The sequence below is a fragment of the Onychostoma macrolepis genome, chromosome 22, assembly GCF_012432095.1.
Source record: "Onychostoma macrolepis isolate SWU-2019 chromosome 22, ASM1243209v1, whole genome shotgun sequence".
In the NCBI taxonomy this organism is placed as follows: domain Eukaryota; kingdom Metazoa; phylum Chordata; class Actinopteri; order Cypriniformes; family Cyprinidae; genus Onychostoma; species Onychostoma macrolepis.
In genome coordinates, this window is record NC_081176.1 from 31,970,625 (window position 1) to 31,983,146 (window position 12,522).

Sequence of the window (12,522 nt, forward strand, 5' to 3'; positions counted from 1 at the left end):
CCTCACACCGGGAGCTCCCGGTGCCCGCGTCATCGCCCCCCTCTCTCTCTCTCCGTGGGTCTTCAATGCTGCAGCACTTTTCTGACATGTCCCTCCCATATCCAAATCTTGTTCAGCCTATAACTGAAGCTTTGCCTATTTTCGCTCCAAAGAATTTAAACATGTACTTGCGTGCATAGATGCATGCCTTCAATAACTTTGTATTTGATTAAATTAATCTTGTAGCCTATTAATAATAGTGTTTATGCTAATTATAAAAATGCATTCTAAATATTTTTACAATATACTAATATTAATCATTTTATTTGTGTGGCATTTAGAAATATTACAAAATGCACTGAATTAAGCCCCAGAACAATATCTAAGATAAATGTAAAGATAACTATGTGTTACCCTGAACCACAAAACCATGTCATAAGGGTCAATTTTGTAAAAAAAAATAAAAAAATAAAGCTAAAAAATAAGCTTTCCATTGATGTATGGTTTGTTAGAATAGGACAATATTTGGCCGAGATACAACTATTTGAAAATCTGGAATCTGAGGGTGCAAAAAAAAAAAAAAAAAAAGAAAAGAAAAGAAAAGAATAAAGTACTTAGCAATGCATATTACTAATTAAAAATTAAGTTTTGATATATTTACGGTAGGAAATTTACAAAATATCTTCATGGAACATGATCTTTATTTAATATCCTAATGATTTTTGGCATAAAATAAAAATTGATAATTTTGACCCGTATTGTTGGCTATTGCTACAAATATACCTATGCTACTTATGACTGGTTTTGTGCTCCAGGGTCACATATGATGATCAGAGAAGAGCCTGCCTTTTGAAATTATTCTGTTATTATAGTATTAATAATAGTGTTTATGATTATAATAATGTAACTATAAAAATGCATTCTAAATATTTGAACAATATACTAATATTAATCATTTTATTTGTGTCCCATTACAGAAATATTACAAAATGCACTGAATTAAGCCCCGTTCACATCAACAACGATAACTATAAATATAACTATACATGGCCCTGGACCACAAAACCGAGTCAATTGTAAATCTCAATTTTTTTTTTTTTTTAAATTGAGATTATTACATAATCTGAAAGCTGAATAAATAAGCTTTCCATTGATGTATGGTTTGTATAGGACAGTATTTGGCCATGATATTTGTAAAGGGTGCAAAAAAAAATAAATATTGAGAAAATCGCCTTCAAAGTTGTCCAAATGAAGTTCTTAGCAATGCATATTAATAATCAAAAATTAAGTGGTGATTTGTTTACGGTAGGAAATTTACAAAATATCTTCATGGAACATGATCTTTACTTAATATCCTAATTTTTGGCATAAAAGAAAAATCATTTTGACCCATACAATGTATTGTTGGCTATTGCTACAAATATACCCGTGCTACTAATGACTGGTTTTGTGACATCTAATAAATGTCTATTTGACATCTAAAAGGAAACGTCCTATAGATGTATTGCAGATGAGCAAACACTCTAAAAAATACGTCTTGCAGATGTAAATGCAGACATCAAATAGACGTCTCCGAGATGTACGTGTGCTATCAGGGACTACAACTATACACCAGCGGACGATATCGTCTGTTTATTCTAAACACACGAGCTTAGAATAAATTAAATTTTCGAGCTAGTTACAGCAGGATTCTGATTGGCTGTCAATGATTTTATCATTCATCGGCTGAAAAAAAAAAACGGTATTGTTTCTCTGTGCCTTTATTGTTATAGCTGTGGTGTGCACTCAGCTATTCTTTAATACTGAGAATGATTTTTAGAACTATATCTTTATCGTTATCTTTAGTTATCGTTCTTGGTGTAAATGGGCCTTTATTCTCTCTGAGCAATGTTTAACACCCCACAAAGTGTCATAATTAGTGGGACACTTTAATTCAGATTTTCAAGCGTCGACTGCCTGCAGCTCCTCAGCCAATCGGGTGTCACTCAGACAACCGCTCAGCCAATCAGGTGTCGCTTTGAAAAAACAGTAAGTGGAGATCCTGTAAGAGAATCGAGAAAAATGGATTTGCTAACTTTCGGCTTCGGTAGTGCTATAAACCAGGACTTCTGTTCCCTCACAATATCGCTGACGATATAAAAGTTACAGTACGGTTGAAGGTAAGCTGTTTGTTAAGTGGAAACGCACTGACTGACAGCTTTTATTGTACGGGCAGCGGCGCTGCAGATTTCCTTGTGTGATTTCAATGAGTTACTGTGGTAAAAATTGAGGCAATTGTTATAAGATGGCATAGGAAAAGAAAGGCAAATTAATAAAATATAAATGGACTATAAGTTCCTCGCTACCTGAGAATAGTGAACTGCATTTTTCATCCAAACGGTATGTCAGTATAAAGTTCATGTAATCGTTTGCATGCCTTTTCATTTTTTGTGTGTGGAGAATGTGATGATTAGCTGATGCCCAAGTTGTTCTTTTCCACACAACAAAAGACAGAATAAGGGATATCAAACTATAAAAATACAGTAAAAGGAAGAATGTGTGAGACTATACTCTTTTAAAACCTAAAGGAAGCTTTATACAGTACATTATCTAAGAGACTCTATTCAGATGTGTTTTCAGAGGATGTTCATTGATGTGTCCATAGAGAGGCACAAGCAAGGCCGTTGCTAGTGGAGTAAAAGGTGGGAATGTTTCTTAAGACTCAAAGGTGTACATCTATTTCTTAAAAAAAAAAAAAAAATCTATTTCACTTTATTTTGATGGTCCCTTTAACACATTCTATTGACTATAAGTAATGTTGCACCTACATTTCTACTGACTCTCATTATAGTGTTAGTAGTGTATTAGTTGACTGGTAGGTTTAGGGTTAGATTAAGTTGACACGTTCTTGCAAAGTTACTTATAGTCAGTAGAATATCTGTTGGGAGACCAACACAATAAGGAGTTAGTAGATATGAAGCAGAGAGTTTACTAATACTCTTATGAGAGTTTGTTGACATGTAGTTGCAACATTACTTAGTGTCAACAGAATGCTCAGAAGGGACCATCAAAATAAAGTGTTACCAAAACATCATCTACAAATGCAAGTAGCTTTAATATTTTGATATGTAGTCCTCGCTATACTCTCCAAAAACGTGCGTAACTCACTTCTTTTCTAAGAGTTTATCAAAGTTAAATAAACAGTTTTAGAAAAGTACAACATTACAGGTCAGGAAAAAGCATTACCAAGCTTCCAACTGCTTGTTTTGCCATTGCAACTTTTTTGGTTACTATTTCTATTGCAAATGGACTCAAATAAAAATAAATAAATAAAAAAGCTACTTATTGCATTTATACATTGTATCAGCACCTCATCTACAAATCCATTTATCTGAAATAAGCATCGCTTTTACCTTTTGACCCGAGCTGCAGTTCTTCACTATCTTGTAAATTAAAAGTAAAAAGCCAAAAAAAAAAAAACATTAAATAAAATATCTCAGATTTTGAACTTGAGTCCGCAAATAAGTATCAATATGCAACACACTAAATTTATTCACTGAAATTTTTCTTTGAATGAGCTACATCTACATTTATTTTACTTTTTGTGTTATATGGGCAAAATGGTGTTAACAATAAGATCCTTTACTTTTCAGCAAAGATGAATATTATTCAAATGGAAATAAGTCATGGGACAAAAAGAGATTAAATAGTGCTAGAAGTGAATTCAGACTTTACAATTAACTGCAGATATGTGAAAAATGTGCACGCTCAAAGTCAGGGTCAGGATAGTAATTGGAACGAAAACATATTCAATACGTTTCATTTTGGGAAAATGAAAGTTCTTTGTGGCATGGCGAATTATAAATTCCAAACAAAAGGTCTGCTGATACTAAATGATCATATCACAAAGAGTCTTCTACATCTTTAGAGACAGCTAAACACACACAAACAGAGGCGCTATATGTACCAGGGCTCCATATACCCTCAAGGTCTTCTTTGCAGTATGGTATAAACAAAAGGCATCAGTCCCACAGGGAAAGACAAAGCAGTCACTCACAACTGATCTGAATACGCTATTTTGGTAATGGTATGGTAAACCGTAACAGAAACAGTTTTGTTGCGTGTATTGTAAATACGGAACAATGCAGAAAATTGATTTGTTGTTGCACGTTCCCATGGAGACCACACTGAGTCTGACCTGTTGATTGGTTGCGTCTTTTTTTTAATGAGCCTCACTGACTGTATGACCTTTGGTGAGACATTTCTGAACATGTAACATTTAAGTCTCCAAGAAATGACTATTGAAACCCCCGCTCCACTTGCACACAAGGCCAGCATTTCTTAACTCTCTCACTGCCTAATTCGTTCCTTAGCCTCGTCTCATGCATACCGCTCAAAGCATTTAGGGATAATCTGATGTTCAAATACCAGTGTAGTGGGGGAGGGGCTTCACGGACGGTGTTTCTTTGGAGACTGGGAGCACAGTATGGGTGTTAAAGGGACCAATACAAAAAGATTACGCATTGATGTAATGTAAGCCTTCTGAATGCGCAGTGTACGTTTTCAGTAGATGCTGATAGATTTGTTTAGGTTACTTAGTGTTTCCTGAACTGAATTCAGTTACTGAATCTCCAGCGCCACGCCAAAACAAATTATATTTCACCTGATATGAGTCTGCAGTCTGAATTCGATATGATGACATACGAAGACAGAGTAGCCTACCACAAAATAATATTAGGATGATAGGTTTCATTCATGAAACACAAGCAGAATGATTTTCATGTAAAAATAGGTATTTTACGTAATTTTCGGATTCATTAAAGTGTTTGCATCTCAAAATGTGGTATGTACAATATACTGTAAAAAATATCATATATTATAGAGCACTCCAATAACCTGTTTTATTTACTATATAACACACACACACACACACACACACTTCATGTTTAATAAAAATTTTTACTTGCTGTTTGTTTGTAATTATTTGTGAAATTTACTAGCAAAGATCCCACAATATTTCTGTACACATATAATTCGTCTAGTTGTAATTCATTAAAATACACTATCAAATCTGATGCTTTTGTGAATCTGGAGGAGAGTTTTATTAAATTGCTCAGAAAATTACTAATTACTTTACACATATTTACAAAAGTTTCATGAACGAGGTCCAGTGATTGATTTATCGTCACTTGCTGCACACAAAAACAAACATTGTAGACGCACCCAGTTTCAACTGATTTAATAACAATTGACTTTTGAACCAGTTCTTTTAATAAATTGGTCAAAGGTCAATCAGTTGTAATCAATTTAAGTCAATTAATTGCTCACAGATTCCATCAACATCTTACTCTTACACTGACATTAATTATTATAATATTATAATAAATTCCACTTTATTTAAAAAAAAATAAAAAAAATAAAATCTATGCTACAAAACTATTGTTTTGTAAAGCATGTTAATTAATTTAATAGGGGCTATTTCTGTGGTATATATTTTTCACCACAAAAATAGCTTGGTAGCACCTCAATTATCATGGCAATGATATTGCAGATATTTTCTTATTAAACCATTTAACAAAGAATGACACATTTCCCCTGATCTGCATACATTTCAAAATAGCTTTTCACAGACAAAATCTCAGTTTCCAAACTTGAAAAAAAAAAAACATTTTCAACAATTAACGTAAGTACCTGCAGAACTAATATATTCCAAGCACAGTAATTAGCTGAACAGCAGGAGACTTATTAACTCAAATTCAATAAAAGAAACAGACCTTGGTCTCCGCACTGCTAATTGCTACAATAAAACCTTCTTGGGTTTTCTTGATGAAATAATTGTACTTGCTTTTGCATTTAATACAAAAGTTACACAGAAGCTACACAGAACAAACAAATAATTAATTACAAATCAAACTAAACATTAATGAATATGGTTGGTTTTTTGAATGCAATTGGGAAAAGTAGCAATTCTGGTATTTCATTGTGCCGTCTTTAGATATTAGTTTGTAAAACTTAATATTTGATGCCATCAAAACCTCAGAATAAAGTATGTTTTTTTTTTTTTTAAAGAACTGCTTAAAAAGTAGTTTTTTTGTTTTTTTTAAAGAACTACTCGAATGTACATACTAAACAATAATGACAGATCCTGTGAGTAAAATCTACACCAGAAAGTATATTCTCAAAAATAATTGGGTCATTTGCAAATTCCTGCTCTTCACATTCAAACATCAAAGCTACTGATTGACACAAAATTCACACAAATTCAGCTCAAGTCCTAATTATCTGGCAACTGTCACTTGGTATTGGCTTGATGTTGAGCATGGCTCAGATTGTTCTCTCTGTGTTCAAGAAATTCAGAAAAATAATATAGGTAACTAGAGCTTTTAATTAAAATAGATGTTCTATAAATGAAAAACATCAATTAGTTTTTCAGTGATTTGTCAATGTGCACAACAATAACATTTCATTGTTTTAATTATGTACAGCAATCCACTCTAATTTTCTCTGTTTTTGCAAAACAAAATAGTTTCTAATCCTTATTCGTCCTAATACAAAAATACATAAATTGCGAACAAGAACATTTTCTACAGCTGAAGGCTATGCCCTTTTCCCCACTCCCCTACAAAATCTCCTGGCAAAGAATGACTTCCAAGATTAGAGAATAGGTAGCTCTGAAAGAGCCGACAGATGGGGAGCCTAATTTAGTAAACCATTAGCTGGCAAAAAAGCAATAGCTCCCTTCCTCCACTTCACTCAAATCCTCACACACTGAGGCCTGAGGATTGTCATGCTGTTTGTAAACTAGCACGTAGAATATTTGGGCACTTTTATGCATTTTCTGTGCTGAATGAATTTAAATAGAAAACTGGCGGTTGAAAATATGATAAAAACATGTCAGAGACAGTAACTTGAGGATTGAGGAATGTGTGGAATTCTGAAGGCGTGCATCAATTTTCAGTGAAAAACCAATGTATTTTCAATTAGAGTTGGTGATTTGTTTGAGTATACATGAACGATGTGACAGCTGAGCAGAGTTCAACTTTATGTAAATGTAGTGGCTATCAGTTGGAGAGTGGACAGTGATATAATTGTATACAGTAGTCAAGTAGAAACGCCTACTAAAAACCAACAGTACATCGACCTGGAAAACATTCTGTTCATCAAAGAACACTGAGGAAAAAAATATGAAGTGCGGTTGTCAGCATTGATAATAATATTAGCAGTTCAGCATATTAGAACACTGAAGTACGGAGCCCCTTAAGGGACATGGTGGTGGAAAAAATTTGGGGTGGGAGGAAAAATATTTTTCAAATGTTTTGTGTTCACTCACAAAATTTTTGCGTTCTCCCGCAAAGATATTTATGTTCTCTCGCAAAACCAAGTTGAGTTCGGAAAAATTCTTCCTGTTTACTTTACAGCTTGCAGTACATTCATACAGCTCCGTATGTTCACAATGGAACGGTTCATAGAGTTTCATTTTGAACTTGGACTCAAGAATAAAGAAATAGGCCTACAGTCAGTGTTTCAAGGCACGGTTTTGGGACATTATAAAACGCTTAATGTGACTTAATGTTTTAAAACAGTCACAGACCAAATTCGATAATAATAAATACTGATAAAATTATTAGCCTAATATTAATAATCTAATTAATAATATTACTATTAATAAAGCAGAATAGCCCAGAATATAATCACAATGCCCTGCATGTTAAGCTTTTCTCCCCCATAGAAAATGCTAATGAACGAAGACGGTGATTTAAAAATACCAAATCTGTTTACGGTTTATATTAGGCTACGTACAGAAAAGCAGATGAACCCAGATCAGAACAGCTTGGTTCATAAAACGCTTAAGGCGGCCTAATGAAGATGATAAAAAATACCAAATATGCTATGTTATATATGTATTAAAATATGTACTGTGTATACGCAAGCCCAAAATATGAGCTGAATTGCATGATAATTATTTTTCCCCCCATAGAAAAGTGCACTTAACATACTGAATATAAAAAAAACAGTAATAAAAAGCCCAAGTTTAATATTTTATTAAAAATATACGCACAGAAAAGCAATGTGCTAGGAGTTTTTTATAATGTTTTGTCTGTGGGGGAGAAAACAGGTGAAACTGCGCGTTCCGTTCTGGGCTCATCTGCTTTGTGCGTAATATAAACTGTAAACAGTTTTGGTATTTTTAAATCACCGAAATTCATTCATTAGCCTTCCTTAAGCGTAAGAAAAAGATTAACGTGTAGGGCATTGCGTTCATATTCTGGGCTATTCTGCTTTATTAATAGTAATATTATTAATAAGGTTATTAATATTAGCCAAATAATTTTATCAGTATTTATTATTTTCGAATTTGGTCCTCCAATGTCACTGTTTTAAAACATTAAACCACATTAAGCATTTGAGAATGTCCCAAAACCGTGCCTTGAAGCACCGACTATTTCTTTATTATTGAGTCCAAGTTCACTCTATGAACCGTTCCATTGTGAACATATGGAGCTGTATGAACCACTGCAAGCTGTTACGTAAACAGGAAGAGTTTGTCCGAACTTAAATGGTTTTGCGAGAGAACGCAAAAGTTTTGTGAGGAAACGCAAATATCTTTGCGAGAGAACGCAAAACGCAAAGTTTCTCGAGGGAATGCAAAAGTTTTGCGAGAGAACACAAAACATTTGAAAAATAATTTTTCCTTCCACCCCAATTTTTTTCCACCACCATGTCCCTTAAGGGGCTACGTACTGAACACTGGAACAACGATGCAAATGAAAATTCAGCTTAGCATCACAGGAATAAATTACATTTTAAAATATATTCAAATACAAAATAGTTATTTTAAATTGTAATAATATTTTACAATATTACTGTTAGTTTTGATCAAATAAATGAGGCCAATGTGAGCATAAAAGACTCAAAAACATTAAAAAATCTTATCAAACCCAAACTCTGAAAAGTAGTGTAAATTAATAAACAATAATATATCTATCTATCTATCTATATATATATATATATATATATATATATAATGTATATATGCAAACTTTCCCTGTATTATTAGGTCTCTAGAAGCCCCCTCCAACACTATCTGCCTGTCTCCCTTACTTGACACACTATTTCAGCGGTCATGGTAACCCTTGTGCTGGAAAAAACGAGATTCCCCAAGCCCTACCTGTACCCTACCTGTACCCTACCTTCTGGCAACAGCAAATACACTCTCACGAGAGCTTCTCCAGTGCATGACAATGGAGCCTAATGAGCTTATGAGTAGAATCAGGTGTGTTAGATTAGAGAGACATCCAAAATATGCAGTGCTGGACTGCCACTATGAACAGTGCTGGAAACATATTACACGTGTGTGTGTGTGTGAGAGAGAGACACAATTTGTAATATTTATTTGTAATAATACACTCTAATTATTTATTGTTATCAACAGTTCCATTAAGAATCTTTAACATCCACAGAAGCTTTCCATTCAACGGAAGGTTCTATTTAAGTGGGGGAAAAAATAAAAAATAAAATAAAATAAAAAAAAGTTCTGGGGGAACCAAAAATGGTTTTTCTATGGCTTTGAGTGTATACGATTCTATGTTTATATTCTATGTATTAAACCATTCCATCTGCTCTCCTATTTCTTTCTTTTTCTCTCATTGCTATCAAATTAAGCCACAAAAGAAAAAAAGATACTTTTAATTTTTTTTTAATTAAATATTTCAATTCATAATATGTACACCATTATCAGTAGATACATCCAGCAATCCAGCATTTTTTGTACCACACATCTACAAGAAACAACATCATAATCATGACCCACTGTCTCACCTAGCAGCATGATCACAAATAAAAGCATCTTTAAGAGAACTGACATTTGGTGGCAAAAAGACTCTTAATGTATTTGAACCCTTTGCCTTCTTTTGGAGAGCGACCCCTAAAAATAGCGTTCCTTGTTTTTTATTTTAACTGCAGGCTTTTTGTCTACAATGTATAAATATTTGTACGTATCTCAGATGCAGAAAGGCACAATGGTTTTGAGTAAATATTGCAAATGGGTGGAGGAATGTTTTTATTATACGTAGTTTCAAAGAGCAGGTGCACTGGATGTGGTCTACTGAGATGTTATTTAGAACAAGACTTCATAATATTAAATATACTCTATTCATAATAAATACTGTATTCATAAAAATATATTTTAAAAATAAACACAAAAGTAAAAAATAAATGTATACAAGTATATCTTTGCGGAAAGGGTTGTTTATTAAGTTAATTGCACTTTTTATTGCTACTTTAAAAACAACACAATGATACATTTTGACAACACTGCTGATATTAAGCATGATTTATGTCCTTTTAATAAACTGTATTAAACATTTGAATATTTAAGCACTAAGACCCAAAGTCAGCTTTACTTATTTTATGTGTTTCTGTTGAACATTTTGTTGGGCATTTTGAGCAAGGTGTCGAATCTGTGAACATGATACTATCATGCGGTATTTGTGTTCTCAGCAATGCACCACGGCATGAATATATTATGCAAATTACTATTTGTTTTAATGTTAACTGCTTATAGTAAAACTGTTTTGTTGTATTTATTTAGAAATACTTTTGATAATAGTCGGGTAAATGTATACTGGGATTGAAGCGATGTGGCTTGGTAAACGTTTTTTTGCCAGTATAAAGGCTGATAATGGCTGAATAAAAACAAAAGAATAATGATAAAAGGATAATAAGGATTATGTCTCATACCTGGTGGAAGTGTGAAAGGTTCTGTTTCCTCAAACTAGTTTGTCATGCATCTTTATTTCAACACATTTACAGGTAAATCCTAGTATTTTAATTTTGTGATTAATCATGATTAATCACAGTCCATGACATTGGATTAGCCTTTGATATTTGATCAAAGTGAAAAATAAGCCATGAAAGTGAAGAAACAGATATTCCAGAAATCAACAGCTAGTGGTTAATTTTATTTTTTACTGCAGCAGAGAGACCCAGCGTGTCCACGGGCCATTGTGTTTGATCAATGTATGTGGTGTGGTCTAGTAGTAGTTAAATCTCTGAGCTGGTAAATGAAGGGTTTGCAGGTTCAAACTCCTCGAGGATGATCCAGTAAGCATTGCACGATTGAGCAAGGCACTTAACCCCAGGTTGCTCCAGGGGGACGGATACTGAATTAACTGTTTTATTCAGTGTCCACTATAGGTAAAAGCATCCGCTAAATTACTAATTAGGTAAATCATTTGCTAATTAATTAGTGTTCAGTGCAAAACGCTTTGGCTGACGTACGTACTTCACTCATAGCAAGCAGAACAGTGCTGGTAACTAAACCTGATAGGGATCAACATAATATATTAGACAGTATTATTTTTAAACATTAGCCTAATATAGATATTAGGTTAGTGTTGAACAGTGTTTAAAAAACTACACAGGCTAACATTTTCAATTAAAAAAAAAAAAAAGGCAAAAAAGAAGCAGCTTTATAATACTGGGAAAACCCCCCCGGCTACACCAACCTTTCATTTAGACAGCCAAGACATGTTATTTTTATTTCCAAAAGGGGCTTAATTAAATGTATCTTTTACTTTGAAAATAAAGGATGACTGATTTTTACCCTTTAAGACATTTGTAAAATAGAATGATAGATTAAGACAAAAGCAAATACAATAGAAAGTCATTTCAGGTTATAATATTGCAAGTGTATGTTTTGTTTCTTAATGGTATGGATAATTATACTTCTGCAGGTGAGCACGTAATGGGAGTGAATCACTTACAGTAGCTCATTTAAGAAGTCGCTTGATGCTCAAATGCTTTTTTGAGGCTGGTGCTCTTTCACATCTTCCTATCATCACAAAACTTGCTTCAGGTTGTGTTTAATATGGACTTTAACCCACTCGCCTGCTCTGTTGACATAGGGACGCTGCAGTCGCCATAATTTGCATCACCTTACGATGCTGCAGCATACGAAGTGCTGCAACAGTTTAGCCTGTTTCCCAAGCATGGGGTCTGTTGCCATGGCAAAATATTGAAATATTCAGAACTGTTCAGCCGTTACCTGACATTCAAAGAGTTACAAAAGATATTCTTTGTTCAGGGACTGAACAAATACATTGCCTGTTTTATCTTTATTATTATTATTTGTCATTTATTGATATTATTTTGATAGCCTAGATTAAGACCATGATGTGTTTTGTTTGATAGATTTTGGATATTATTTTTCCAAAATCTTTGGTAGCTCTACATTTCTGATCAGAGTATGACGACAGTATGAGCTGCACGATTTTGCCTTGAGCAAGGAGCGTTTTTATCTTTTTTTTAAGACTCTCGCTCCAAGCTCACTTCAAAAGCACTCCATCACAATAACATTCGAATACCCGAAGTGTCTGCATGAATTCACCATTTGTTAAAACGTGTAAATGCTTTATAATTAGCAGTCTGAAAGAAAGGTGGAATTTGTGAAATATCAGTGAGAAGGCATCGGTCAGAAACACTGAATGTATATTGAAATTAATGATGTGCGAAGAGCAGGAATGGCTAATTTAAAAAGATGAAAAAGAAGTTAATTTCACATTC